Here is a 27,790-nt window from a genome sequence, read left to right as displayed (position 1 = left end):
CAGCAGGAAGCAGTTTGGAGAGAAAAAACTGCGCCCATGTTCCCAAATATGGTTTATAAACGTTCTTTTATATTTAAAGGGGGATATGATATAGATATGAATAATTTGCATTAGTATAGATTTTGCTTTATTGATAGAGATTTAAGGTCAATTTTGTTATATGTATAAGTGTTTCTGATTTTGATTAAGGTATTGTGATTGTGTAGTTCATTTAAATATGTACTGTATAATTAAGAAATATAGGTTGTTAATGGATAATCATCAATAATAGTAAAGCTTGTAGTCATGTTAGTTAGATTTTCTAGATATATAGAGATGTATTTCAGTTAGATAGACATTCTTCATGTCTTTCAAAGATTACAGAATAGGACATTTAATGTTTTAATAACTGAGGACTTTTCATGACAATGAGACACTCTGCTCCTGGCAGCACCAATCTACTTCAAGAGGAAGATGGGCATCGAAGAGGCTCGTTATGGAGTTTGATAGCCATTTGGGCAAGAAACTGCTCTTGCCTGGACTATTGCATAAACTGGACACAGAGAACCCGCAGAGAGAGGACTACTGAACTTGCCTAAGGTGAGATGATCATTCGGGGTTCCTGATTCATTTTGAAAGAGTCTGCGAGACATTCTGCAGGACACAACAGATAGTGACTGAACTGACTTTGAATTTTCCTGCTTTATGGAAATGTCTGCTGGATACCATGGGCCTGAAGGCTGAAGATGGATGCCCCAACGGTACAAAAGAACTTTGGGTGACTGTCCAGGCAGCGAGATGTCTTTGTCATTTCTAGAGTTTGAAGTTTCTTAGTTCTTGTTTACTTAGGTAATATTATATCTTTCTGGAGTCTTTGATGGAGTTAAGAATAGTTAGTTATAGTTATAGTTTTCCTTAGTTATGATAAAGATTATTGTAACTTTTACTTGATAACTGTTTTGTTATATGTAATTTTGCTATGTTAAAGTTAAAGCCTTTTTTTTTTGTTTAAACCGAAAAAGGGGAAATGATGGAGGAAGGTCATTGGCTAATAAAGGCACTGCCCTGGCCCATTTTATTGGTTAGAGGATAGGTGGGAGGAGTAGGCAGAACAGGACGCTGGGAGGAAGAGGAAGTGAGCTCAGTCTCGACAGCTTTCCTCTCAGGAGCAGACGCCTGAGAGAGACGCCATGCCCCGCTCCCGGCATGAAGCTCTGACCCAGGATGGACTAGGCTAGAATCTTCCCGGTAAGACCGGTTCTCACAGATTATTAGAGATGGGTTGATCGGGATGTGAGAATTAGCCAGTAAGGGCTAGGGCTAAAGGGCCAAGCAGTGGTTAAATGAATACGGTTTGTGTGTTGTTATTTCGGGGCATAAGCTAGCTGAGCAGGCAGCCGGGGTGCTGGGGACGCAGCCCCGCCGCTCTTATTACTACAAGTGGAGAAGAAAAGAAAGGGAAAGGAGAGGGAAGGAGATGAAGGGAAGCAGGGGAGAGAGGAAAATAAAATTGTTTTTTAGAACATTTTGCTATCTTTTTTAATATTTTTTAATTATGTATTTAGTGGTCTGTCTGCATGTATGTTTGCATACCAGAAGATAGCACCAGATCTCATCATACATGATTGTGAGCCACCATGTGGTTGTTGGGAATTGAACTCAGGACCTCTGGAAGAGTAGCCAGTACTCTTAACCTTTGAGCCATCTCTCCAGCCTGAAATGAAATGTTTTTAACAATCATCAAAATGATTATTTGATTTTGTTTTGGGTCTGTTTTTTGGGTTTGTTGTTGTTGTTTGAGACAGGGTCTCTCTATGTAGCTCTAATTGTCCGGGAGCTTGCTCTGTAGACCAGGCTGGCCTCAAACTCATAGAGATCCTCTTGTCTCTGTCTCCAGAGTGCTGGGACTAAAGTCATGAGCTGCCATGCCCACCTAGAAGGATGATTTTAAACTCTAGCATCTTCATCTCCCTTTGTATGTGGTTTTCCCCCATTTTCTCCTCTTGTTTGCTCATTCTGCAACATGGCAGACCCTCCAGCCACACCTTCCTTTGTCTGGTTCTGGATTTTTGGGAAGAATCAGATGGGAGGTAGATTGTGCCAGAAGTTGGGGAAGAATGATGCCTGTGGACAGGAAATCCTGCTTCAGGACCAAGGCCAGAGCCTGTGATCCCACGCTATACCTCTCCCACCACAGTTCAGGGCTACAGCTGTGACTACAGCTGGGAGGGGGAGGTGGACAGTCAAGGCCTGTGTGAAAGTGAGGTTCTCCCCCTCACCCTCCCTGTCCTCTGGTGGAGAACTTCGCTCCCTCCAGTGTTGCCACAAAGCAACTCTCCATGCAGAATCCTGCCCATTGCCTCTGACTTCCTGAGGAGACTTCAATCTTGACCTTCTGAACTCAGTCCCTTTCACAAAACCAACCTTCATGGTGTCCTGCTGGCCTAATCTTTTTTGTCTTGGCACAAAGAAACCCTCGATGTTGCCTGACTTGTGGAGAGAGGTCAACGAGATGTCTACTTATCCCCAGTAAGCGAGTCAACAGACCAAAGATTCCACCAAGCCCATCCTGGAGAGTGAGTTTATTGAGGCTACTTAGAGGAACTTGGCTAACTCATGGACAGCTGTGCCACCAAAAGTCCCATCTCTGGCCAATGTTTTTAACTTCTTATGTACAGTGACTGACTTTCTGCTCTGCCTGGCAGCCCCTTCCGAACTTTGACGTGACACCACAGCATTTTAATTAACAAGTCGTGATTCTGTCCCGCCATACATCTAGTTAACTGCTCTGTGCACTAAGCAAGTGCCTTTGGGGAAGGAGGAGAATTTTAAGAGGGTGGAAGGGGGAGCTGCTGGAGGGCATCAGATGAGCAGGTGTGAGCTTGTTAGTCACCCACGAATGCATAAATCTTGGAAATTAATTTCACTGATGGTTCATTTTTCATTAATGTTTTCCTGGCTAGAAAATATGTAATACTCCATTTCCCGGCACCCCAGGGATAGAATAGTGATGCATTCTCCGAGAGATGACTAAATTCAAACACTACATCAGTGTGCTATAGAAGAGTATTCCAAGGGAGTATTAGTGAGGACAGTCAACTGAAGCATCAAAGAACCTGTAGGGCCAGTGAGATGGCTCAGCAGGAAAGGTACTTGCTGCCAAGCCCCAGAACCCACATGGTAGAAAGAGAACCAATCCTGCATGTTGTTCTCTGACCTCAGCTCATGCCATGGCACGAGCACACACACAAACCCCCAACACACATATAACATAAATAAACGTGATAAAAAAAAGTGTTTTTAGAGAGCTGGTTCAGAAGCTTCAAACATCAATACAAATCCCCATCAACCTGGAGCTGACAAGTCACTGGCCTGGCTAGACAGTGCCCGAGGAGGGGGAGAACTGCTGTACCACAGGACTGTTGTTAGTGTGACATCAGCCAAAGTCAAGAAGAAATGCTTAGTGAGCTCTTGAGTGCTGGCTGGAACTGGAGTGTAGCTTAGCAGAGCACTAGCCTCGCATGCATGAAGACTGTTTGACCCCCAGGACTCCATAAACTGAGCATAGTGGTGCATACTGGTAATCCTAGCATTTGAGATATAAGACGAGAATCGGGAGTTCAAGGTCAGTGTTCTCTAGAGTCACAGAACTTATAGAATGAATACATATATATGGGGATTTATTAGCATGACTTCCAACTAATCCAACAACAGCTAGCTGTGAAGGAAAAGTCCGCCAATCTAGTAGTTGCTCGGTCCCACTAGGCTGGATGTCTCCACTGGTTTGTGTATGCTGGAATTCTGAAGAAGTAGGCTCCAATGCCAGTGAAGGAATGGATGTCCTGATGAGGCAAGGGCAAGCAGGCAATGAATGAACACACCCCTTTATTCTTCCATTGTCCTTATATGTCCTTCCAGCAGAAGGTGTGGCCCAGATTAATGGTGTGTCTTCTCACCCCAAGATCCAGATCAAAGGCATGTGCTGTCTTCCTCCTCCTGGCTCAAGATCCAGATGACAGATGTGCCCTCCACTTCTAGACTGTCATCCATTCCAGATGTAGTCAAGTTGACAACCAAGAATAGCCACCACAGCTACGTAGCAAGTTCAAGTCAGGACTATATTACATGAGACTTGTCTCCTTAAAAATATATTAATGTTGAACTCATACATATTACTTAAGATTCTGGTTAAAATTAGAGATATCTGGGTTGAAGAGATGGCTTAGTAGAAAAGCACTCACCTCCCAGCTTGGCCACCGGAGTTCAATTCCTGGAATACTCATGGTAGAAGAGAACTAATTCCTTAAGTTATTCTTTGACCTCTACCCATCATGCTTTCGAGCTCACACAGACTCAGGAAATAAAATTAATAATAATTAATAACCAAGTAAAAGTAATAATTTTTTTCAAAAATAAAGAAAAAGGCTAGGTGCTGGAGAGATGGCTCAGCAGTTAAGAGCACTTGTGGTTAACTGCTCTTGAAGAGGACCTAGGTTCAGTTCCTAGCACCCACATAGTAGCTCACAACCATCTGTAACCCCAATTCCAGAGAATCCAACTGACGCACACACAGAGCGCATACACGCATGCAAGCAAAACATTCATATACACAAAATAAAAATGTATAAATCTAAAATAAGAAAGAGGTAACTGAGTAGACCCAAGAGCAGCAGAGAAGCTGAGAAAACCTAACTTCATTTGTTCATTCGTTCTTGCTTTCATGCACCCATCCAACAAGTACTTTATTTATTCCAGGATTACGCCAGGAGAAGCAAAGAAGCCAAGTAACGCACCACATGACAGACAGCTGCACACACACCAGCGGTCCTGAAAGGCTAAAATGGAGGGTCTGGGGGTATATCAATAGCCCAGTGGGTAGAGCGCTTTCCTAGTACCTGTGTATCCCTGGGTTTGATCCCCAGAACTGAGTAAAGCAGGCATCACAGCTCACAGCTATCATGTCAGCACTCAGGAGATGGAAGCAAGAGACCAGAAGTTAGTGGTCATCTTCAGATATATAGTTAGAGCCTCTCATTGGCTACATGAGACCTGCCAAGATTAACATGGAGTTGAAAAGCTCTTATCACCTAGTAACGTGGTAGTTGTCATACCTTCACAGCATCACACACCACTCGTGTCTGCAGTGACACTGATACGACCAACCTGCTGACGTCATAGAAAAATAAATGAGACATGAAAACTGGGCTGGTGACACAGACTTACAATTCCAGCACTTGGAAGGAGGAAGCAGAAGCTCCCTGAGTTTGAGCTTAGCTAAACTACATAGTAAAATCTTCTCTCTCTCTCTCTCTCTCTCTCTCTCTCTCTCTCTCTCTCCTCTTTTCTTCTTTCTTCTCTCTTTTCTTTCTCTCCTCTCTCTTCTCTCTCTCACTCTCTCCCCCTTCCCTCTCTCTTCTTTCTCTCTCTCTCTCTCTCTCTCTCTCTCTCTCTCTCTCTCTCTCCCTCTCTCTCTGTGCACATGTGCTCACACACATGCGTGTGCTCACACAGCTGGGATTGAGGAGATTACCCAGTCAGTTAAGCACTTGTGATGCACACATGAGGACCTGAGTTCACAGATTCTTAGCACATGTGTAAAAGCCGGGAGTGGCAGTGCTTATCTGTAACACCAGCGCGATGCACAGAGGACAGGGCTTGCTGCCAGCTTCACTAAAATGATGAGTTATAGTTCAGTGAGAAACCCAGTCTCCAAAAAAATTAATTAGTAGTAAGGTAGAGAGAGATAATGGAAGACACCAGACATCCACCTCTGTTCTCCACACACCACACAAGATGCATAGGTGGATGGATAGATAGATAGATAGATAGATAGATAGATAGATAGATAGATGATAGATAGATAGATAGATAGATGATAGATAGATAGATAGATAGATAGATAGATAGATAGATGAAAGATAGATAGATGATAGATAGATAGATAGATAGATAGATAGATAGATAGATAGATAGATGAAAGATAGATAGATGATAGATAGATAGATAGATAGATAGATAGATAGATAGATAGATGATTGGTAGATAGATAGATAGATAGATGATAGATAGATAGATAGATAGATAGATAGATAGATGATAGATAGATAGATGATAGATAGATGATAGATAGATAGATAGATAGATAGATAGATAGATAGATAGATGATAGATAGATAGATAGATAGATAGACAGACAGATAGATAGATAGATGATAGATGATAGAAAGATGTTATATAATTATGTTTAGTTTATAATAGTTAGATTGGTTTATATCCTCATCATCCTACACTTTTAATCATCTTAGTCATAAAAATAGTTTGCTCTAAAACTGTGCCCTACTGACCACAGACTTTAATGCCTCATGTTTACTGTGTCTCCTGATGACAACAAGAGGCCACAACAAAGGACTGGGCTTGTAGCTCAGCTGGTAGAATGTTTCCCTAGCATATAGGTCATAGGTTCCATCCCCAGCAGCACGTAAGCCAGGTGTGCTGATACATAGAATTCCATCACTCAGGGGGTGGAGGCAGAATGATCAGAAGTTCAAGGTAGTCTCAGCTACACAGTGAGTTCAGAATCATGTGTAAAAAAAATAAATAAAGATGCCACACCCAGTGGTGACTTCGACCCACCCACATCTGTGTGAGTGCACGCAATGATGTTTTCACAGTGACAGGATCACCCTAAAACCATGTTTCTCAGAATGCTTCCCTGTTATTAGTGGCAAATGCCTGCGGTTTCTGCCCCTTTAGAACACGTATGTTAGTAAAGAATTTAGAGAAATAGATTATTTAATCTTTGCTTATAGGAGTGATTAAAAGCACATGCATACAATTAATAAAAGCCCAGGGGAAAAAAAATCATTGTATCAGTCAGTATCAGTCAGTAACAAAACATCCCCACACTTGGAGGCAAAGGACATACTCTCTGAGGCAGCTCTCTTCAGGCTCCTGGACTCCAAGGACTGCAGAGGCTGGTGTGACTCTGTGCCATGTACCTCATTTTTGAGGACCTCATTTTCATAGCCATGGTAGAAGTACAAGATAACGGGGCCTTTTGAGGCCTTTGCTCAAATCACATCTGTGAGCTCCCTTTGCTCAATGCCAGTATCAGCCAAATCCACCAATCACAGATTAGGCAGTAAACTCTGCACAGTTGGATGCAGAGCAACATAGACCCTTAAGAAATAATCCAAACACAGCATGCACTTAGAGGTCTGAGCCTGGGAGACATCTCATGGGACCCTTGCTAATCCAGGTGTGGTCCACGGACATCTAGACTCTCACACCCGCTGCAGACTTACAGAATATTCAGCTTTCACAGGATGCGCCTAATTGGTTCATATGCACATGGGGAGTCTGAAAACCCCCATTCAGCAAAGTTCCCACCTGAGAGCTGGGCAGATGAAGAAAGAGAAGAGAAAAAAACAAGAAGCAAGGTGATGCGTGGTGATGGGGGCTGAGGATGGTAGTAGAAGAGATGCAGGGAGGGACCAGATGCTTACACTCGTGGGCTGTATGAGTCTCCCGTTTTAGTTTCCTATCTCATTGCACCCCCCATGTGACTCTTCTCTGTCCTGTTTGATGTCCCTACCTCCTCCAGTACGATCAACCCACCTGTGCATTCACCTCTGTGATCAGGTCTTTGCTTCACTTTCTCCTGGAAAAAGGGATTGTCTTATTCTTCTGCTACCTTGAGTCTCCCATCCAAATCCTAGCCAGACCTGAGCCTCCTTATCTTCTGGGATCATATGAGATCAAGCACCTGCAAGGTAATGTCTGCTGACTAAATCTGCTATTTCTCCACATAGCGACACCTCTACGATACAATGTGGTCCTTCCTGAATCCAAAGCTCCATTCCAGAGCAAGGTGACCTAAATGACTAGCACCATTTCCTTCACTTAGGAAATTTGAGGAGAACTAAAGGAAAACTAGCTCAGCAGCTATTCCGCTTTACAGTTCAAGACAATGTTGAAGGGCCAGCAGGGGAGCTCAGTTCAGCAGGTTAAAGTGTTTACCATGTAAGTCTCTGGTAACTTGAGTTATATACCTGAAAATCATCATGGAAGGACAGAAACAACTCCCATAAGTTATCCTCTGACCTCACACATATGGAGGTCATATGGTATATGTGTGCCTACAATCATAATTTTATATGTGTGTATAATATATATCATATAAAATATCTATTATACATGGTATATATTAAATGTATACGTCACTAATAATAAAAAATAAAATAAATGATGCTGGACACTAGGCATCTAATCTCAGAGGCAAAAGGATCCAAAGTCCAAGGTCATCCTCAGCTATCTAGCAAATTTGAAACCAGTCTGAACTACATAAGACCAAACCTTAAAAAAAGTAAGATGGTGGCCAAGAAGAGAGATCTTTTGCAAGCATAAAGACCTGAATTTGCACCCCAGAACCCACATAAAAAGCTGGGTGTGTAGTTTGAATGTAATTAGCTCCAATAAACTTATAAGGAGCGGCACTATTAGGAGGTGTGGCTTTGTTGGAATAGGTATGGCCTTGTTGGAGGAAGTGTGTCACTGTGGGGGCGGTCTTTGAGGTTTCCTATACTCAGGATACTGCCAAGTGTCTCCGTCAACTTTCTGTTACCTGTAAAATGTAGGGCTCTCAGCTACCTCTCTGGTACCATGCCTGCATGCGTGCCACCATGCTCCCCACCATGACAATAATGGACTGAACCTCTGAAACTGCAAGTGAGCCACCCCAATTAAATGTTTTCTCTGTAAGAGTTGCCATGATCATGGTATCTCTTCACAGCAATAAAAACCCTAAGACACTGGGCTTGGTGGCACATGTTATAACCCCACCATTGTGAAGGTGGATCTTTGGGATGTGATGACCAGCCAGACTAGCCTACTCAGAGAGCCCCAGGTCAGTGAGAGACCATGCCTCAAAAAAGTGTGGTTGACAGGGTCAGTGAGATAGCTCTGTGAGTTAAAGTACTTGCTCCGAGCCTGTCAACCTGACTTAGATCCAGGACCCACACGGTGAAAGGAGAAACCAACTCCCAGTTTCCTCTGGTTTCCATGTTCATGCCATGGTGTATAGGCATGAGTGCCCCTGCAGATACATGTACCATACACATGCAAGAAACATAATTGAAAATTGGGACAGGGACTGAGAGATGGCTCAGCAGCTAAGAACACTTGCTGCTCTTGCAGAGAACCTAGATTCAGTTCCCAGCACCCACGTGTGGCTCTCAACTATCTGTACCTCCAATTCCAGAGGATCCAGTACCCTCTTCTGGCCTAAGCAGACACCAGGCACACACACATGAGGTGTCCATATAGACAAAACACTCATACACATGAAATAAAAATAATTTTTTAAAAGATGTTAAGGCCCAAATTTCTTGTCTGTGAATTGCCCCTCCTGTTCTGAGTACAAGAAAGACCTCAGGAGCTCCAAAATTGCCAGAAGAGAAGGGACCATCCTGCATCCAGCAGAGAAATGTTCAATTCTGCAATGTTTTCAGGAAGTGGTTTGTTTTCCCTTTCAAGTGTGTGCACTGGAAAACAAGCATCAGAGCATGGCCGATTCAGACCTGCATTATAACCGATCTACATGTAGGAGATCCGTCCCATTGCAGCAGCTTAGGGCATGAAACCAGGACACGGGCCTTCTTAATATTCAAATGAAAGGGCTCCGGAAGCCCAAACTGGCTCAGCCTTCATGGCGGGCACGGAGGAGTCCTCCCCAAGTGTGAAGCACAAACTGACTCAGCCATCATGGAGGCCCGCGGAGGAGTCCTCCCCAAGTATGAAGCATGCTTCCCAGTTAACGCAGAGACTGCTTCCAGACACCTGAACGGCAGAGCGCTCGCACAGATATGTAAAAAGCTAAGCGTCGGGGTTGGAGTAGTGGTTCCGTGGATTAAAGTGCCTGCTGTGTGTGGACCTGAGTTCAGATCTCCAGGACCCACACAAAGCCAGGTGCACCTGTAACCCCAGCACAGGGGTGGGGTGGAGTTAGGTAGGTTCCCTGCTCACTGACAGACCAGCCGAGGCAATCCGGAGTTCCAGGGTTAGTGAGAGACCCTGCAACAAAAACAATGCAGAGAGTGACTGAGGGAGATACTAGATGTTGATCTTTGCCGCCATACATGAAGGCACATGGCAGCACACACTCACAGGAACAACCAAACACACACACCAAAACTGGTGGAGAGGAACAGAGAAAGGCACTAACCTTTGGCCTCGACACCTGTCTGTCTCTCTCCACCTCCCAAGCCCTGGGATTACCACTGCACACCAGCACGTTCAACTTCAAAGTGACATCTCTATTTAAAAGTGTCTGTGATTCCTCCCATTGGAGGCAGAAGATCAGGTGTTCAAAATTATCCTCAGCTACATAGTTCAAGGCCAGCTGCAGGAGACTATCTCAAACAAACAAATAGGGTTAACAAGGTGGCTCAGCGGGTGAAGTAGCTTGCTGCCAAGCCTAACAAACTAATTTCAATTCCCAGACATTGTGGAAGGAGAGAACCAGTTCCCCTAAGCTGCTCTCTGACTGCCTGACGTGTGCTGTGGCATGTGGATACAAAGAAACAAACAAACTTTAAAAGAATTCCTCTATTCTTAGCCACTCTTCCTCTTTATGTTCCCCACTAATGTCAGTGCCTGAGATGCGTTTTTAAAAACTTACATTTTTAAAATTAGAAAAAAAAAAGAGGGAGGGCAAGATGGTTCAGGGGGTAACAGACTTCATGTCAGAGATGACAGACTTTATGTCGGAGATGACAGACTTCATGTCGGAGATGACAGACTTCAGGAAATTATTCTTTAACAGTGGCACTGGCAGGAATGTGCTGACAGCTGAGCGGTGGTGGCACGCACCTTTAATCCCAGCACTCAGGAGGCAGAGGCAGGTGGATCTCTGTTAGTTTGTGGCCGGCCTGGTCTACACAGTGAATTCCAGGACAGGATCCAAAGCTACAGAGAAACCCTCTCTCAACCCCCCCCCAAAAAAAAAATTCACTGACATTGACAGGCATGGCGGCATGACTTCAATCCCAGCACTCAGGAAACAAAGACAAGCCAGATCTGCATAGCAAGGTTCCAGGACAGCCGAAGCTTCATAGAGAGACCCTGTCTCAAAAAAGGAAAAATGCACATGCACACATGAAATAAATAAATATTAAAATCATTAAATAATTAAAAAAACAAATTAGAAAACAAAAGCTTTAACTTATCTAAGCAATACACTTAAGCTATTGTCCAAGCAATGATTTAAATAATATAGTTTTTGTGTGATTATTTTGGGGCTGAGCAGCCAGAAATGAACAAGTAGCCTCTGCCTACAATAAATTGGCACACCAATGTGTTTGACTATATCCACGTAAAACCTGAGAAAACTTAAAAAGGAATTCTAGACACAAAAGAACAGAGTTAAGCATGGCTTAATGTTGTGTCTCCTTTAAGAGAGGTCTTTCTGACTCAGCGGTAGTAGAAAAAAAACTGTGTGGTTTCCAAACAGCAGCTTCCTGGTCTGTGTTGCCAGCATGAACGCTGGCTCTTTCAGGAGCCAGGGCACTTGAATGGGGCTTTTGGGAGTGTGCTGCAAGTTAGTTGGTGGCAGCATGGGCCAACTGGTTACCAACATGAGCATGGCTCCCACATGGCAATCTCAAAGGCAGTGAATGGACCTCTGCCATGTTGGACTGGGAGGAGCCCAAAGGCAAAACGGCTTTAGATCTAGTAATGCCCCTTAGCATCCTAGACAGAAAAATATTTCAGATACACAATAGGGCATATTCAGACATAAAAGACCTCTAAATAAGACACAGTGTGTTTAAAAAATGTATGTAGGCTATGGAGAGAGAAGAAAAAGGGTAAAGAGACAGTAAATATAATATAAAAGAATATAGATAGTCGATTAAAGGAGTAAAGGTAATAAAATAGATATTAAACTTGTAGAAAAAGTAATAGAGTAAGAAAAATAAAGCACATAAAAATGGAATATACACAGAGAATCAGAATTATGTATATTATTGTGTTTTCTTTAAATTTTTTGACTGTGAAGGATCTAAGTCAGAGAAACATTTCATTTCATGGGCTGATAAGCTAAACCAACGTATATACTTTAGAGGTATCTTGATTTCAAAATTTGGGTCTAAGGATTTGTTGCTTTGGAAAAGAAGTTCTTCTTTTGTTTCCACAAAGGATGAGAGCCTGTGGAATCCTTTCAGACTAATGTGGTTTGATGGACCAAGAACCTCCCAAAAGGTCATCGTGAATACCCCCAAAAATTACATTGCCCAACAAAAAGTAGGAAGCAGTTTGGAGAAAACTATGCCCAAATTCTCTAAATATTATTTATAAATCTTTGTTTACATTTAAAAAGGGATATGTTATAGAGATAAATACTTTGTATTGGTATGGATCTTGGTTTATTGATACAAATTTAAGGTCAATTTTGTTATATGTATATTCCTGCTCTTGATTAAGGTATTGCAATTGTGTAATGTAATAGATAATTAAAAAATACAGATTAATAGATAGTCATCTATAATAGCCAAGCTTGTAGTCATATTAATTATATTTTCTAGCTATATAGAGATATATTTCAGTTAGATAGGTATTCTTCAAATCTTTCAGAGACCTTCAGAATATGGCATTTAAAATGTTTTAAAAACTTAGGACTTTTCATGACAATGAGACACATCTGCTCCTACAGCACCAGTTACTTCAAGAGGAAGATGGGCATCGAAGAGACTCTTTATGGAGTTAGTTAGCCATTTGGACAAAAGAACTGCTCTTGCCTAAACTTTTTGACTGAACTTGCAGGACCCACAGAAAAAAATGACTGCTGACCTTGCCTAAAGGCGAGACCTTCCTTCGGGATTCCTGTATCATGAAAGAACAAAGAGAGTCTGCCAGACATTCATTCTGCAGGACACATAAGAAAGTGACTGACAAACTGTCAATATAGGTGGAACTGTCTTTGAAATTTTCTGCTTCATGGAAAAGTCTGCTGGATACTATGGGCTTATAGGCTGAAGATGGATGCCCTAATGGTACAGAAGAACTTTGGGTGACTTTCCAGGCAGCAAGATGGAAGTTGCTTACAATGTACCACCTGTTTACTTAGGTAATATTATATCCTTCTGGAGTCTTTGATGGAGTTGAAGAATAGATAGTTATAGTTTTCCTTATGTAAGATAAAAGATAAAGTAAATATAAATATTGTAGCTATAATTCTTTCCTGATACCTGTTTTGTTACATGTAATTTTACTAGTTAAAGTTAAAACCTTCCTCTTTATTTAAACAGAAAAGAGGAAATGGTATGAGAAGTCCTTCTGTATATATGTTGCTTTTATTGGTCAATGAATTTAAAAAAAAAACTGCTTTCAGCCAATGACTCAACAGAATATAGCCAGGCTGGAAGATATATATATAAATGTGTGTGTGTGTGTGTGTGTGTTTGTGTGTGTGTGTGTGTGTGTGTGTGTGTATGGAGAGGGGGAGAGAGAGAGAGAGAGAGAGAGAGAGTAGGCAGAGCTGCTAGATGCCATGTAGCCTAGCCAGAGACAGACACCAGATGGAACTTTACCCGGTAAATGACACCCACATGGTGATACACAGATTAATAGAAATGGGTTAACCAAAGATGTAAGAGCTAGCTAGCAATATGCTTAAGCTATTGACCAAGAAATAATTTAAATAATATAGTTTCTGTGTGATTATTTCAGGACTGAGCAGCCAGAAATGAACAAGTAACCTCTGCCTAAAAATGGCTGTGGTGGCCTGGATAAGAATGGCTTCCATGGGCTTATATGTTTGAATGTTTTGTCCTGAGATGGTGGAACTGTTTGGAAAGAATTAGAAGGTGTGGCCTTGGGGCTGGAGAGATGGCTCAGTGGTTAAGAGTACTGCCTGCTCTTCCAGAGGTCCTGAGTTCAATTCCCAGCAACCACATGGTGGCTCACAACCATCTGTAATGAGATCTGGTGCCCTCTTCTGGCCTATAGACAGAATACCAAGAATACTGTATAAATAAATAAATAAATCTTTAAAAAAAAAAGGTGTGGCCTTGGGTTTGCAATCTTCCTTCTTTGGTTCATTTTATAACAGAATACCAGGATCAAGAACATTCATAGTACAAAGAAACACAGTGGAATAGGAGATGGTATGTGGATGCTGGAGAGATTGCTCAGTGGTTAAGAGCACTGGTTGCAGCTGGACTGTTGCAGTTCATGTCTTTAATTCCAACACTCAGGAAGCAGAGCAGGGTATCTCTAAGAGTTTGAGGCCAGCCTGGTCTACAGAGTGAGTTCCAGGACAGTCAGGCTACACAGAAAAACCCTGTTCTGAAAACCCAAAGAGAGAGAGGAGGGAAGAGAGAGAGAGCATTGGCTGCCTTATAGAGGACCTGGGTTCTGTTCCTAGCATTCACATGACAGCTCATAACCATTTGTAACTCCAGTTCCAAGGGATGTGAAGTCCTCTTCTGTCTTCCCCGGGCACAGCACACGTGTTGCACACATATACCTGCAAGCAAAATACCTGTACACATAAAATAAAAATAAATAAGTATTTTTTAAAAGAAAGATGGTGTGAGGAAGACCAAACAACATGAAATGTATTTGTCAACAGATCTCTGTAAGGCCATCCCCCCAGAAAAATTAAGAATCTTGGAGATCACACACTATCCATGCTCCCAGGGCACATGGGAGCCATTACTCTTGTCTTAGTTAGGGTTTCTATTTCTGTGATAAAACACCATGTCCAAAATCAACTCAGGGCTAGTCAGGTCAAGAGCTCAAGGCAGAGACCTGGAGGCAGGAGCTGATACAGAGGCCATGGAGGGGAGCTGCTACTGGCTTACTCTTGGTGACTACTTTCTTAAAGCACCCAAGGCCACCAGCCCTGGAATGCCATGGCGTACAATAAGCTGGGCCCTCCAACATCAATCATTAATCAAGAAAACGTACCACAGGCTTGTCCGCAGACCATTCTGGAGGAAGCATTTTCTCAAAAGGTTGTGTCTTCTGAAATGATTCCAGCCTGTATCAGGTGGGTACAAACCTCAGTGAGTTACCAGGGCTACCATACATAGTACTGTACTGGGTAAAACAACAGGACTGTCGTGTCAAGAGGCTGGAACTCCTGGAAATCTGTCCTGTGACTCTCCTCTAGCTTCTGATGACTTGGAAGTTAGTTGTCTTGGTCAGGGTTTCTATTGCTGCAGTGAAACCCCATGACCGAAAGGCAAGCTGCAAAAGGAAGGTTTTATTTCACTTTCACTTCCTCCCTGTAGTCCATCACTGGAGGAAGTCAGGACAGGAACTCAAGCAGGGCAGGATCCTGGAGGCAGGGGCTGATGCGGAGGCCATGAAGAGGTGCTGCTTACTGGCTTGCTCCACATGGCTTGCTCAGTCTACTCTCTTATAGATCCCAGGACCACCAGGCCAGGAATGGCACCACCCACAATGGGCTAGGTCCTCCCCTATCAATCACTAATTAAGAAAATGTCCCACAGGCTTGTGTACAGCCTGATCTTACGGAGGCATTTTCTTAACTAAGGCTCCCTCCTCTTAAATGACTGTAGTTTGTGTCAAGCTGACAGGAGTCTAGTGAGCACAGCAGTCAAGGCCATTCCTTAGCTAACTGAGACATCACCTCCACTCTTGCCTTCATCTCCAGACAATGTTATCCGTGATGGAGGAGATGTCAAGTTCTGGGTTCAAACTGCCCCCACACAAGCAATATTGGGACTGACCCCATTGACCTCATCTCAATTTGGTCATCTGCCGGGACACTATTTTCTAAAGCCACATTTGTAGTATGAACTGCAGATTGCATTCCGCCACCCAGCTCCTGCCACCGGCTAGCTTTACCCAAAATAACAACACACAAATTGTATTCTTTTAAACACTGCTTGGCCCATTATATCTAGCCTCTTCTCGGCTAACTCTCACACCTGGACTAGCCCATTTCTAATAAAGTGTGTAGCACCAAGGTGCGCTTACCGGGAAGATTCTAGCCTACATCCATCCTGGGCCAGAGCTTGATCGCGTCTGCCTCAGAGAGCAGAGCTATCATTTCTGCCCGGGAGAGAGGAGCATGGCATCTACTCCAGAGAGCAGAGCTGTCGAGTCTGAGCTCACTTCCTCTTCCTCCCAGCATTCTGTTCTGTTTACTCCACCCACCCGTTTTAACCTATGAGGGCCAAGCAGTTTCTTTATTACTTAACCAATGAAATCAACAGATTGATATATGACACTCCCACATCACTTCCCCTTTTTCTGTTTAAACAAAAAAAAGGCTTTAACTTTAACATAGCAAAATTACATATAACAAAACAGTTATCAAGCAAGAATTACAGTTACAATATTTATATCTAGTTTATCTTTTATCATAACAAAGGAAAACAACTATAACTATCTATCTATTCTTCAACTGCATCAAAGACTCCAGAAGGATATAATATTACCTAAGTAAACAAGAAATAAGCAACTTTCAAAACTCTAGAAATCACAGAGACATCTTGCTGCCTGGACAGTCACCCAAAGTTCCTCTGTACTGTTGGGGCATCCATCTTCGGCCTACAGGCCCATAGTTTTCAGCAGACATTTCCATGAAGCAGGAAATTTTAAAGGCAGTTCAGTCACTATCTGCTGTGTCCTGCAGAATGTCTTGCAGACTCTTTCATGAATCAGGAACCCCGAAAGATCATCTCACCTTTAGGCAAGTTTAGCAGTCCTCTTTCTGAGGGTTCTCTGTGTCCCATTTATGCAATCGTCCAGGCTAGAGCAGTTTCTTGCCCAAATGGCTATCAAACTCCATAAGGATCCTCTTCGATGCCCATCTTCCTCTTGAAGTAGATTGGTGCTGCCAGGAGCAGAGTGTTTCATTGTCATGAAAAACCCTAAGTTATTAAAACATTTAAAATGCCATATTCTATAATCTTTGAAAGATATGAAGAATGCCTATCTAAAATATGTCTATGTACATCTAGAAAATCTAACTAACATGACTACAAACTTGACTATTATTAATAATTATCCATTAACAACCTATATACATTAAATTTTTAAATGAACTACAAAATCACAATACCTTAATTAATATCAGAAATACATATACATATAACAAAATTGACCTTAAATTTAAATCACTAACACAAAATCCATATCAATGTAAATTATTCATACCTATATCATTTCCCCCTTTAAATGTAAAAGAACATTTATAAACAATATTTTGGGAACATGGGCGCAATTTTTTCTCTCCAAACTGCTTCCTGCTGAATGGGGGTGCTGTTAATCAGATCATTTAGGGTGTAACCTGTGTGCCAGGTTTATCTCAGTTGGCAGTTGAGTGAAGTAATTTTTTGAGGGTGTTCACAGCAACCTTTCAGGAGGGCGAGGTCTATCATACCATATTGGAATAGAAGCAATCCACAGAGTCTCATCCTCTGTGAAAACAAAAGAAGACCCTTTCTAAAGCATCATATCCTTAGACCCAAATTCTGAAGTCATACCCTTATGATATCCATTCTGGTTTAGCTTGGAAGCCCATTTAATGAAATGTCTCTCTGTACTTAGCTCCTTTACAGTCAAAAATTTTAAAGAAAGCACAATAATACAAAGAATCCAGACTCTCTGTGAATTTTCCATTTTTACGTGGCTTATTTTTACTCTATCACTTTATTCTGTCTCTTTAAAGACTTTACCTTTTTTTTAAGGCATTAACTTTATTCTCTATATTCTTTTTCTTCTGTCTCTCAAGCCTACGTACATTCATCCAACAGTGTGGTCTTTTATGTCTGAATCTGTTTTATTGTGAATCTGTAACATTTTTTTTACTATCCAGGAGCATTTCTTAAAATGTTAAGCAGTTCTTAAAATCTTAAGTTGCACCATGTATAGGTAATATGGTACCGTCTGTGTCTTGCCCAGTGGAAACCTTAACTGCACTGTTATTACAGTAATTATGGTACTTCCTGCCGACCAGCACAGTTCAGCATGGCAGAGCTGAGCCGAGCTGCTCTTGCCTCAGAGCCATTTGGCGCCCCTGAGCTGCGTACAGTTCCAGGCACACAGCAAGTCCACATTGGAGCCGCACTCAGCAGTTTAATTCTGAGACTGAACGTGTAGCACAGAAATTCTTTTCATCCAAGTTACAGCCAAATCTGACACGCAGAGCACTGCGCAGTCTGAAAACACATCTCTGTATAGCGGCAGGAATCCGCCATGCTCTTCCGCCTGCCTGAGCCTGATTCTGCAGTCTGCTCAGGTGCAGGCGGGAGCGCTGAGCCATCAGCACAGTCTCAGAGCACTGTCCTTCCGATCCCAAGCGGGAACACAAACATCCAGTCCCATAAAATCCATTGAAATGCTTTAAAGCCAGAGTTCACGCTGGCAGCACAGCCCCAGGAAGCCACACTTTAAAATGACGCAGCTTTTTTTTCTGCTGCTGTTGCTGAATCAGGAAATCTCTCTACAGCACGCCACCAACAAACAGCAAAAATCTGTGTTAAACTCTCTCTCCCTTATTTTTAAGCCTTCTCAGGTTTTTAAGTGGATTTAGTCCATCACGTCAGGTGCCACTCCATCACGTCGGGTGCCACTCTGTTGTAGTAGGAGCAGTGGGGCTGTGTCCCTGGCACCCGGCCGCCCACATGGCTAGCTTATGCCCCGAAATAACAACACACAAATTGTATTCTTTTAAACACTGCTTGGCCCATTATATCTAGCCTCTTCTCGGCTAACTCTCACACCTGGACTAGCCCATTTCTAATAAAGTGTGTAGCACCAAGGTGCGCTTACCGGGAAGATTCTAGCCTACATCCATCCTGGGCCAGAGCTTGATCGCGTCTGCCTCAGATAGCAGAGCTATCATTTCTGCCCGGGAGAGAGGAGCATGGCATCTGCTCCAGAGAGCAGAGCTGTCGAGTCTGAGCTCACTTCCTCTTCCTCCCAGCATTCTGTTCTGTTTACTCCACCCACCTATGTTTTAACCTATGAGGGCCAAGCAGTTTCTTTATTACTTAACCAATGAAATCAACAGATTGATATATGACACTCCCACATCATGTGTTGACAGGCACATGGGCTGAGATGGGAGCATCACTAAAGAAGACACAGTTCCCCTGGCCCCACATGTCCCCAGCCTCCCACCAAGGAAAGCTCATGCCAGATCTGCGGTGTTCCAGGTTTCTGCAGGTCAAAGTCCCTGGGACCAGGGGGACAACAGGCAGGCAGGCTGTGAATGGCACCTGCTGGTGCTTCTGAAAATGTGAGGGAGACTCTCTTGGCTGTACTTACAACACAGAACAGATTCAGTTAAATCCAAAGAAGTCATCCACACTCCCCACCCTCAAACATGTCTAAAAGATTAAGAGTCAGATCTTAGTACAAAGGAGGGGGGGTTCTTTCAAGCACTTGGCTCCCAGGCAGTTACAGGTACCAATGAGCAGTCATGGCAATGATGGGGACTGTGTCAAATGCTCACAGCACCCATCAGCACTCCAGCCCCAGAAGGGTTAGGAGTTCTCACCTGAAATGAATGGAAGTGTTTGTCCATCTTCCACACAAATGGGCATGCCACAACTTAGAGAAAAACTCTGCCTGTTTCCCAGGACTATGGGGTCTCCCGAGATGTTGGAATTTCATCGCCCAAATCAGAAGAGCCCCCAGACAAAGCCTGACAGTTGGTGCCTCCAGTTCCATACGAGCAAGTGGTGGTCTATTTTATTCCTGACTGTATCTCCTTCACTGTGACAGTCCCGGCAACATGGCAGGACTTCATCAGCATTAGCGGAATGAAGCCAGGCAGAGGGGTGGATGTCTGGAGTCTCAGATGCCCTAAAGGATGGCTAGGGGAGGGTTGCTTAGGTCCAGGAGTTTGGGGTCAGTCTGGGCAAAAGAGAAAGATAGAGTCTCTTAGAGTAAAAATTACAATAAAGGCTGGGTGCGGTAACTCATGCTTGCATTCTCAGAAGATTGAAGCAGGAGGATCACTGTGAGTTCAAAGCCAACCTGGGCAACACAGTGAGATCCTATCTTTCATAACAAAAATAATATTATTGTAGCTGGCTATGGTGACACACTCCTTTAATCCAAGTACTGGGGAGACAGAGGCAGGAGGATCTCTGTGAGTTCAAAACCAGGCTGGTCTACAGAGGGAGTTCCAGATCAGCCAGGGCTATTACACAGAGAAAACCAAAATAATTATTATTATTATTTATTGCTATTGTTATGTGTTATTTGAAAGAAAGCATAAACGAGTCAAGGAATGAACCTCTTCCTCCCTCTAGTCCCACCCACAAGATAACCAATTCAATTCTGTTTCTTTCCACACTATTCGTCTTTGAGGTCTGATTTTTATTGTTGTATTTTGCTGAGGGGTTTATTTGGTGTTCTGATTTTTTTTCAGCTATGAAGATTGAACCTAGGATCTCATACATATTTGCCAAGCCCTTTCATGCCAATCGAGTGCTCTGCCACTGAAATATGTCCTCCCCAGCATAGCCTTGGCTGTCCTAAAACTCACTCTGCAGACCAAACTGGCCTTGAACTCACAGAAATCTGCCTGCCTCGGCCTATCTCAAAAACACATGCAGAAGAATCTATTTTCAAAATACAAAAACAAAAAAGTCCTGGCACAAGAATGACTCACCAACTTACTTTTTCTAAGTTGTTTTGTTTTTGATTTTTGATATTTTGGAAACTGGATCTTGTTATAATTGTAATTATAATTATGTTGGTCTGCCCTGTCAGCTGAGTACCCTGTCCATTTAAGAGACAAGCTCTGCCTACTCCCAATCTCCCCTTCCCACACCTCCTCTCTTACTCTCCCCCCTTCTTCTTCTGAAGATGCAGCCTCTGCCTTCTCCTCCTCCCCCTTTCCTCTTTCCTTTTTTTTCTGTCCCTTCCTTCTCTCCCCCCCCCCTCCTCCTACCTCCTTACTCTTATATCCTCCCTATACCCACTAAATGAACTCTGTACCCAAGATCTCTCTGCATGGCCCATCTGTCTGTTCCCCACCCACTGCAGCCTCTCCCACCTGCAGTGGGACCTTCCAGGGTTACCTGTGCCATAAATCATAACAGGTCTTACTCTGTGGCCCTTGTTGGCCTGGACTCACTATGTAGACAAGACTGGCCTCAGTCTCACAGAGTTCTCCCCAACTCTGTTCTTTAGTGCTGGGATTAAAGATGTTTACCACCACACACAGTAATGATTTGTTTTTCAAATAACAATACATAGAGATCTCATGTGTGCAAGTGTGTATTGCATGTTGTGTATGTATGGGTGTTTGCATTCTGTGTGTATGTGTGTATGCATGTTGTGTGTATGTGTGTATGCATTCTGTGTGTATTTGCATGCTGTGTGTATGTGTACATGCATGCTGTGGTATGCATGCATGCATGCTGTGTGTATATGCATGTTGCATGTGTATGCATGCTTCCATGTTGTCTGTTTGTGTGTGTGCACATGCGTGCATGCATGCGTGCACACTAGGGATTGCATTGGGCCTCCCATGTGCACACATGCTAGGCAAGCATTCTACCTCAAAGCTACATTCCCAGATCAATCTAATCCCTTTTAAGGTTCATTTTGTTGCAAACTACTGAACAGACCATAATTTGTTCTATTATTTACCTATTGATAAAGTTTGAAAAAATTGTTTCCAATTTATTTCAGGGCAAACAACATAGAAAAAAATGTGTGCACATTTTAGCATGCTGGTGATTGTGTTTATGTAAGGATAGTGTTCAGGCGGAAGCTCCATCCCAAGCCCCCTCCCCCATCTCTCTCCAAACCCTGCTGCATCTCAGAAAGCTGGCCAAGCGATGACCCCTCCCCCAGAGATGCTCAAGACCACTCCCACAGGGTATTTAAACTGCTCCCCAGAAAACAGACGTGTGGTTTTCCGGTCTCTTTTTCCCATCTCCCCTCTGGGGTGCTGGAAAATCATCTGGAAGCATTGTACTCGTTAAACCTGGACTTTTTCTAATTCCGTTTGATTTGGTCCAATTTGGTTGTTGCATCAGTGGAGATGCTTATGGGGTAGAGAGACTTTTCAGATAGGTTTCCAAAAGTTAGGGACAATTTTAATTGACAGAAGCACCTGAGCTAAGACCAGGTAGGGAAAGACAGCCTTAGCCCCTCACTAGCCCCCAAACACTGACCCTGTAGGAGCTCACTTCCGGATCTATCTCCAGGATGTGGCATGAACTAGGGGTGCATTTGGGACGTTGTTGTTGTTGTTTTGAGACAGGGTTTCTCTGTGTAGCCCTGTCTGTCCTGAAACTAATTCTGTAGACCAGGCTGGCCTCTAACTCACAGAGATTCTCCTGCCTCTGCCTCTCAAGTGCTGGGATTAATGGTGTGTACCACCATGTCTAGGTAGGGGTAGATTTGTGTTCTGAGGTACAAAGAAACATATATAGTTCCTGTCCCCAGGAAGTTCCCCAGACCAACAAAAAGGAGTGGAGAAAAGAACTATCAAATACTAATCACCTGCCAGGAGCCAGGGATTATTCTCAACATCTCTATAGTGCACACACCAATCCCTCCAACCTTCAACAATTCTAGAATAGGGATGATTATCCTGCTTTTATAAGAGAGACTATGAATCAGAGGAGTGAAGCGCCTTGCCCACGACTAGCCAGACACCCTAGGATTTGAACTTAGATCGGGCTGACTCCAGAAATCCCCTCCCAGGACACAGTGTGTTTGACTATTAGGCTCATTATAGCTGTGTTAAAGTTTAAAAAAAAAATCTAATTCCAGGCTGGAGAGGATGGCCCAGTGATTAAGAGCATTGGCTGCTCTTTCAAAGGTCCTGAGTTCAAATCCCAGCAACCGCATAGTGGTGGCTCACAGTCATCCGTAATGAGATTTGGTGCCCTCTTCTGGCATGCAGACATACATGCAGGCAGAACACTATATATATAACAATTTTTTTAAAAAAAAAAAAAACTATGTGTAGTCATGCAGATTCTTCACCATTATATTTACTTATTAAAAAAAAATAATAGCCCTGTTTTGGTTTTTGCTCTGTTACTATGAAGATCATAGACACCATAACCAATTCAACTTTTTAAAGAAAGCATTTAATTGGGGAGCTTGCTTACAGTTTCAGAAAGCGAGTCCATGATCATCATGGAGGAACATGTGACAGGCAGTCAGGCATGGTGCTGGAAAAGTAGCTAAGAGTTCACATCTGATCCGCAGTTTCAGAGAGAGAGAGAGAGAGAGAGAGAGAGAGAGAGAGAGAGAGAGAGAGAGAGAGAGAGAGACTGGACCTGGCCTGGCTTTTTGAAACCTCAAAACCCACCCCCAGTGACACACTTCCTCCAACAAGGCCACACACACTCCAATCTTCAAACAATTCTGCTAACTGGAGACCAGACCAAGCATTCAAATATATGAGCCTGTGGGGCCCATTCTGGTTCAAAATACCAAAGGTTCCTAACCCATTTCTCCCTTTTTTAAAAACCATTTGTTTATTTGCGGGGAGGGAGGAGGGCTGCAGAGTACAGCCCTGGTAATCAGTTCTCTCCCTATATCTTGTAAATCCATCAGGTGTGGTGGCAGCTGCGTTTGCTCTATGTGTCATCTTGTCTGCTCTCTTGTCTTTCTTTAAGGAGAAAAAGCACTGGCCTTTTCGCTCTCTGGTTAATTCTTCTGTAGAAACACGCATGTAATGCAAAAGGAGTGATGCATAGAACACTGAAGCCAACGAGTGTCAGTAATGCGATCTTTCATTCTCTTCCACCTGCTGAGGCGGAGTGACACTCCTCAGTTGCTGGCTGCCAGTTAGCTCCAAGCAGTCCATCCCCTTACCTTTCTCTGCAGAAAAGAACGGGGTTTGAACAACAGAAAAGACACCTGGAGGTCATCTCCCATCTCTTGGCAAGCCGCAGCACAGAGGCTCCTTAGATACCCGGCACCCGGAGGAACGCGGTGTCCTGGCTCCCCCTGCTGGTTGAGTTCAGAACGGCTGAGAAACCAAAGCGGCAGGAATGTGAGAACTTCCAGGTCTTGCATGCATGCTGACTCCTGGCTCTGCTCGCATCCTTTTCTAAGAAACAAATTCCCAGGAAAACTTTTCCAAAACCATCCCGAGATGCGGCTTCATGGTAGAATGTCGTCTAACACACACAAGGTCCTGCATGCAACCACCAGCATTACATAAACAAGACAATTGCTGGTCTTGGTGATGCACACCCTTAATTCCCCAGAGACAAGCCCAGCCAGGGCTAAATCGTGAGACTAGTCTCAAAAATAAACATAATAATAAATACGTTTTAAAAAAATAAGGACAACTACTTTGTCAAGTGTGATGGGACATTCCTATAACGGAAGGAATTCTATTTGCACATTCAAGCTCCCTGGCTGCAGAGTAAGACCCAGTTTCAAATAAACATGACAAAACATTTGAGTTTTCAGACATATTCCCACGAGTGCCTAACAGACAGCTGTCCAATACCTAAGTTATTCACTACTCTTCAATATATATATATATTTATATATATATTCAATATATATATATATTTGTCATATATATTTATATACTTATGGTCGTGTGTGTCTGTGTGAGTCATTTTCTTTATTGGCGTGCATGCCACAGCTCCAAGAAGAGCGGAAGAGCACTTTCAGGACTCGGCTGTTTCCTCCACACTTCAGCTCCTTTTCAAATGTTGAAGCCGCCTAACTCTTCAGCCTTCGTACACAGTGACGCTTGCCAGTGGAATTTACTTTAAGGATTTTAATAAAAAGGGTATCTGGCATGAGCTCCTACCAATATCCCTAAAGCGGAAGGCTCAGGGCATTTTTCACAGAAAACAGCATAAGGTTCAACTGTTGAAAAATGCCACATTCCCACTAATCTGGGAAAAACGCATTGCAGAGGAGGCTAGTGGTGCCACTGAGGCACGGGAACTCCTAAACAGGTAGCAGAGACTCTGCCTATGGGAAGAGTCTCACTGACCAGTAATGATCGCGGTGCAGATGCTGAGCCAGCAAGACGGCTCATCGGGTCAAGGCACTTGCCCCCAAACCTGTCAACCTGAATCGATCTCCAAATTCCACATGGTGGGAAGCAGGAAAACAATGTGACAAGGTGTCCTCAGACTTCAACACATTCTGGCAGCACACGTGTGTGAACACACATGCACACACACAAATAAATAAATAACTTTTTAGTGAGGGTTTGGATTGGGCATGGTTGTAGACGCCTGTAATCCCAGTACTCAGGAAGCTAAACCAGGTGAATCACCAAAAGTTCAACGACAGCCTGAGCAACAAGGCAATTTCTAGACCTGACAGGGTTACGGGGCAAGACTGTCAATAAATAAATAAATAATAGAAATGGCAATGTGCATTTTTACCACGAGCTTTTCAACTAGCAGTTTAACACAGCAAAACAGTCTAAATGAACTGACCTACACCATTTCAAAGAGAGAATTTTATGTATGTGCAACTTTTTTTCTTCCTTTCTTTCTTTGGGGGAGGAGCAGGGTTTCTCTGTGTGGCTCTGGTTATCCTGGGACTACAGAATTCTCTCTGTAGACCAGGCTGTTCTCAAATTCACAGAGATCTACAGACATTTGCCTCCTGAGTGCTGGGATTAAAGGCGTGCAGCGTGCACCACCACCGCCATGCCTACAACTTTCTTCTTCTTCTTCTTCTTCTTCTTCTTCTTCTTCTTCTTCTTCTTCTTCTCCTCCTCCTCCTCCTCCTCCTCCTCCTCCTCCTCCTCTTCCTCCTCCTCCTCCTCCTCCTCCTCCTCCTCCTCCTTCTTCTTCTTCTTTTATTTTTTTAAGAAAGAATGGTTTTTAAAAAGAAAAATCTGGGGCAGGGCGGGGAACGTCCTGTTTCAAAGAAGAGGAAACAGGCTCAGGCTCAGAGAAGTAAAGCACTGATGAATTCTAGATTCAAAGTTAGGTGTGTCCATCTTCACAGGAGACCTCTTTCTGTCCTGCCACTCTGCCTCCTTCTACACCAACTGTAGCTCCCTCCAAAGTGTGGGCCTGCCACTGAAGGGTTTCAGAGGGAGAACAGTGAGGGTGAGGGAGCTTCTGCCCACCTCCAGGACATCCTGCTTCTTAAAACTGGGGACTGAGCAACCAGTGGCCTTAATGATCACCTTGTTATGACTAGGACTACCTTGTTATGACTAGGACTACCTTGTTATGGCTAGGACTACCTTGTTATGATTAGGACCACCTTGTTATGGCTAGGACTACCTTGTTATGGCTAGGACTACCTTGTTATGGCTAGGACCACCTTGTTATGGCTAGGACTACCTTGTTATGGCTAGGACCACCTTGTTATGGCTAGGACTACCTTGTTATGGCTAGGACCACCTTGTTATGGCTAGGACTACCTTATTATGGCTAGGACCACCTTGTTATGGCTAGGACTCCCTTGTTATGGCTAGGACAACCTTGTTATGCCATTCTTGCAACCATGCCTTTGTCTCGGGAGGGACTAACTAGTTATGCCCATGTTCTGATCCTATTTTGCTCATCAAATCCCCCATTTGGAAACCCCATATCCCTGAGCTATAGAGACCTTGTCTTCTTCCATCTAATGCTGACCTCTCGAACCCCACCTTAGGGGGATGAGCCCATGTACATGAATTTTTTTTAAAAAAAAAAAAAGCTTGTTTTAATTAATTTGGCCCTGATGATTTGGTCTGATGGTCATCCTCCTCACATCTTTGGGATTAATCAAAGCCTGGACAGGCTGAGGGCACAACACAGATGAGAGAAAACACCGGGTAATGGAGCAAGGACCCAGCACCTGAGACGGAAATTCAGCCAGTGATTACTGAGAGAGACTGAGTTAATGGAGCATGCAGAAAGGAGCAGAGCAGTGGTTTAAAAAGGAACAGGCATGTCTCCCGGGGACATTAGGCAATGTCTGGAGACATTGTGTGGGAACAGCTTGGGAAAAAGGGAGCATGTTACTGGCATCTGTAGAGCTCAAAGAAGCTGCTAGCATAAGTGTGGTAACTCACACCTGTGATCCAAGCAGCCAGGAGACCGAAGCAGGCGTGTTACAAGCCAAGGCCACCTTGGGATATATATGGATACCCTGTATAGGGAAGAACCCTGTGTTCGATCCCCAACACCACAAACACCAGGAGTGGCATTACACACCTACAGTCTCAGCACTAAGGGAAGGGCTGGGAATGTCACGTGGTTGGCAGAGCACTTGCCTAGTACGCTGAAGCCCTGAGCTGGTGGTGCACACCACAATACCAGCTTTGAGACATTGGGGAGGAGAAGACAGGGGGACCAGGAGTTCAAGACCATCCTCAACCATAGAGCAAGTTCAAAGTCAGTCTGGGCTACATTTTTTCTGAAAAAAAAATGTTTTTATGAAGCTCAAAATAGCCCCACAGGAAGGATCCAGCCACAAGTGTCAATACTGCTGAGCACAAACACACAGTGACATCACCTCCCCACAGAACTATGCAGGAGAGGAAAGCAGGGAGGAAAGGGAGAAAAAAAAAACCTGGCCCCACAGCCTGTGACATTCAACTTCCAAGTTCAATAGACTGACATTCTAAAGATTTGAATAATAATAAAAACATCTGTACTTGAAAAGAATATATTATCCACAGCCATCCCTAAGGCTGGCTGGAGTTCTGCCCACATCACTGCAGGAAAAGCAAATAAACCAAATTCAGTTGCCAATGGGGACAGGAAAGAAAGAGCCACAGGCACGGTGGGGTTTAGTCACCCCTGGTGGTGAGGGTTAGCAGTCATTTCTCATAAGTCAGGCAGAGATATGGCTGTGTTGTTGCTTC

The sequence above is a fragment of the Microtus oregoni genome, unplaced genomic scaffold (genome assembly GCF_018167655.1).
Source record: "Microtus oregoni isolate MIOR12 unplaced genomic scaffold, Mior012 000027F_ref0000203, whole genome shotgun sequence".
NCBI lineage: Eukaryota > Metazoa > Chordata > Mammalia > Rodentia > Cricetidae > Microtus > Microtus oregoni.
This window is presented reverse-complemented; position numbering follows the sequence as displayed.